Raw genomic sequence first — 4,282 nt, forward strand, 5'->3', positions numbered from 1 at the left:
AGAGAACTGAATTCTTTTATGGTAAATACTGTTAAGCAAGAATGCAGTACAGTTTGCCAAAGTGTGGATTTCTTTAAATAAACTCAATTTAAAATGTTTAAATCTGTTTCTTTTTCCCATTGTTAATTAGGCAGTATATTTTATTGACAATAGAAGTGAATTTTTAGAAATTCACTTTTAAAGAAAATTCTACTTTTAAAGAAATTAAATGGCAATGAGTGAATATACTGCTATACTCAAAACTGTCTACATTTAAGGTCAGGATCTTTGCCAATAGAGATGCGTTGCTCTAAGTCATGAATGGTATTATGAAGAACTGCAATCTCCTTGTCCTTTTCTTCTTGAAGATGTTGAAGCTTCCTTCTGTAGATACTCTGCAGTGAAGCAGTAGAATTTGGATATGATTTTGATTTCGTTTGAACCCTTGCTAGTTTGGCATCAAACTGGTTGTATTATTTTATTTTGCTTTTCCTTTTCTTGAGTTCTTAACTTTGCATTTAACCCGAAAATTTCTACCTCTTTTTTCTCTATCAGTTCTTTATGTTTTTCTTCATTTAATACAACTTTTTCCTGCATGTCCTGATCAACTTTCATGATAACTTTCTTATGTCCCTCCTCTTTTATTTTCATTTCACTCATGAGTTTGGCAAGATTATTCTTACATTCCTGTTCATGAGATTTTTAACTTTTCTTTCATAAGATCAGCATTTCTTTTTAAGTGTTCATACCTTTCAAATTATGTTGATATTCAATGGTCTGTTGTGGCCCTTTTGTCATACTACGAAGAGTAGCACATTCATCTTTAATAGAGATCTCCTTTGTTTGCATTACTTTTAATAAACAGTTTTTTTCCAAATTCATATCTAATACACTGTTCTTTGTACTGGTTTCTATCATTTTCTTTTCTATATGAGAAGTGATTTATAAGTTTGTCAAGATTCACACTGCTCCTTTTTTCATACATCCTTTGCTGCTTTGATTAATGTCTTAACTTCTGTCACTCCCAGTTCTCCACAGTCTCCCTACAGCTTCTCATGGTGCTGGTATATTGGCCCCACACAACCATCCCGGTCCCCATTCTTGAGTTCTTCAATCTTTTTCTGTACCTCTATGAGCATGTTTATGATTTTAATTTTGAACTCTCTTTTGGGGAGATTGGTGAGTTCAGTTTCATTTGGCACTTTTTCTGGGGTTTGTGAGATTTGGATCTGAACCAGTGTCCTTTGATGTTTCACATTTCTATATGGCACCCTCTAGTGCCCAGAAGCTCTAGTCTCTGGAGCTAGCAGCCCCTGGAGTGAGGTTGGGGGTAGCAGGGGAGTGGTGCTGGTGCCTGGGGAAAGAGCTGTTTCCTGATTCCTGGCTGCAGTGTTTGTCACCAGTGTCAGAGCCAGTGGACTGAGCACACAGGTGTAAGCTTCTGGGCTTTGTGTCTCTATTGTAGGTGGGGCCTCCAACTGGCTGGCCTGATGCCAGCACAGTGACTGCCAGTTTGTGAGCCGGTGCTGGCAGGCTAGGAGGAAGGCGTGGCAGGCTGTATGTCCCAGTGGGGGGGTCTCAGAGCTGTGTAGCCAGCCATGGTGATGGAGCGCCTGAAGCTCCTCAAAGTTCCCAACTTGCTGGGCAGAGTGCACCCGGACAACCTTGTCCACCTCTCCATTCTCCCATGCAGGAAGCTCCATGCAAACTCTGCCCCTTCAGCAGCCCTCTCACTGCTAGGAAGCCTCTCAGACCACCTGCCTTTTCTTTGTTCCAGAGCAGCCGTATGTGGATCACTGTCCTTCACAAATGGCCAGAATCAGTCTCTCTAGCACTCCTGTCCCAGCTCCCCAACCCCATCAACCTCCAAATCTCCACACAATGTAGGTTTGTGTGCCAAAGCAGGTCTCCATGGCTGGGTGTTCAGCAGTCCTAGGCTTCCACCCCATCCCCCTTCCATTTCTCTTCCTCCCTCCAGTGAGCTGAGGTGGGGGGAGGGCTTGGGTCCTGCTGGATCAAGGCTTTGGTACTGTAGGACCCCAACCTCCCTGAGAAATAAGTTAGCCTAAGAGTAGCCATCTTGAAGCCCAAAAAGCCATTCTGATATATGACTCAGAGGGAACAACTGAAACCAGGTAACTCCTCTGGAAAAACAAGTTAATCAATCATGACTGCTGGCAGCGCTAACCTTTCGGTTAGTTAAACATAAAAGCTGACCCTACCTTGCTACACCCCCAGGACGTGGCACCAACTCAGAAATCGTAGGTTTGAAAAATTACTGCCTTTGTAGTATTGTTATCTTGCTATGTAGTATTGTTATCTTGTTACTACAACATAATCTGTAACCATGGTAAATCTCTAGGGCTAAATGCCTCAGAAAATCCTATATAACCACTTAGTTGTAAGTACTCAGGGTCCTCGTTGAGACCTGCTGCGACAGGCTGACTTGGACCCCAACTAGTTGGCTTCCGAATAAATTCCTCTTGCTTGTTGCATCAAGAAACGTCTTTGGTGAGTGATTTGGGGCGGCGCCTTCCTCAGGGGAATCCAACATTTGGGGGCTCGTCCGGGATCGGGCGTCCACCCCGCTTCACTCCCGAAGTCGCTCTTGGAGGAAGAGGTAAGATTAGTGGCGCCTTGAGTTGTATGTGTTCTGTTTTCTGTTTCAGTGAGACCGGTCGGAGTTCTGAAGGGTACCCGCTGTCTGGCAGCCGTCTCAATCCCGTAAAGGGGCTGTGACTGCGGTCGGTAGACGTACTAGAGCACCGCAGGCTGCAACCCTGGGGGACGCCCCAGGGAGGTTGGGAGGCCAGGGACGCCTGGTAGCCTCCCGTCTGTTTTTCCGGCAAACTGAACCTGATGAGATAGGGTTGATTTTTGGGCGCCGAGAATATCAACCCTCTGATTCCTTTCGGTTTCTGTTCGAGGCTCTGAAAAGAACCAAAAGCGGCCACTGTGTGTCTAATCTGTGTGTGTCTTTGTTCTTTGTGTCCTTTACGTGTCTAATTATTGTTATACTGACAATGGGACAGACAGTGACGACTCCCCTTAGCCTGACGCTAGATCATTGGACGGAAGTTAGAGTGAGGGCACATAACTTGTCAGTAGAAGTGAAAAAGGGACCATGGCAGACTTTCTGTACCTCCGAATGGCCCACCTACAATGTTGGGTGGCCCTCGGAGGGGACTTTTGATCTCCCCACCTTATTAGCAGTAAAAGCTGTTGTCTTTCAGGATTCGTCTCAAGGACACCCGGATCAGCAACCCTACATTGTAGTCTGGCAAGAGTTGGTGGAGAACCCACCACCCTGGGTAAAGCCCTGGGTGCAAAAGAAAATGGGCCCTCGAGTTTTAGCTGCCCAGACTCAACCTCAGAAAAAGGAAAAGGAAACTACCAAAGTTTACCCTGATACTCAGGATTCGCTTATAATTGATGATCCCCCTCCCCTCCTTACCCTCCTGCCCCTACGGCACCTCCGGTGCCCCCACCCCCAGCACCCTCAGCACCCTCAGCACCCCCAGCTCCGGCACCCTCAGTCCCTGATGCTGAGGCAGTAGGGCAGGCTCCGGGACCTGCCCAGGGCACCCGGCGCCGCCGAGGGGTCATCTTGGACCCACCGGGTATCTTTCCTCTCCGGTCTCATGGAGTTCCCATCCTTGGAGAAGAAGGGGAACCACCTTTCCAACCCCTGCAATATTGGCCCTTCTCCTCTGCTGATTTGTATAATTGGAAAGCTAACCACCCGCCCTTTTCAGAGGAGCCACAGAAACTAACTGGTTTAGTAGAGTCTCTGATGTTTTCCCACCAGCCCACCTGGGATGACTGTCAGCAGCTTTTGCAGGTGCTCTTTACCACGGAAGAGAGAGAGAGGATTCTCCTGGAGGCACGGAGGAATGTGCCTGGAACCGACGGACGGCCTTCGCAACTCCCTCATGACATAGAGAGGGGGTTCCCGTTGACTAGACCCAACTGGGACTTTAATTCTCCAGAAGGTAGGGAGCGACTAACCATCTATCGTCAGGCTCTGGTGGCAGGTCTCCGTGGGGCCGCAAGACGCCCCACCAATTTGGCCAAGGTAAGAGAGGTCAGCCAGGGAGCCACTGAAGCACCTGCAGTATTCTTAGAGCGCCTGATAGAAGCCTTCAGGCGGTATACCCCCTTTGATCCCACTTCTGAGGGGCATAGTGCTTCAGTGGCCCTTGCTTTTATCGGGCAATCGGCACCCGACATTAAGAAAAAGCTTCAGAGATTGGAGGGCTTACAGGATTTGTCGCTGAGAGATTTAGTAAAAGAGGCAGAGAAA

The 4,282-nt window shown here is 47.3% G+C and overlaps 1 pseudogene; it reads right to left on the bottom strand.

The window, feature by feature from the left end:
- Positions 1 to 236: 236 nt before the first annotated feature.
- LOC108392926 (coiled-coil domain-containing protein 152 pseudogene) lies at positions 237 to 964 on the bottom strand (annotated as a pseudogene).
- Positions 965 to 4,282: the final 3,318 nt, after the last annotated feature.

This window comes from Manis javanica, chromosome 9 (assembly GCF_040802235.1).
Source record: "Manis javanica isolate MJ-LG chromosome 9, MJ_LKY, whole genome shotgun sequence".
Taxonomy (NCBI): domain Eukaryota; kingdom Metazoa; phylum Chordata; class Mammalia; order Pholidota; family Manidae; genus Manis; species Manis javanica.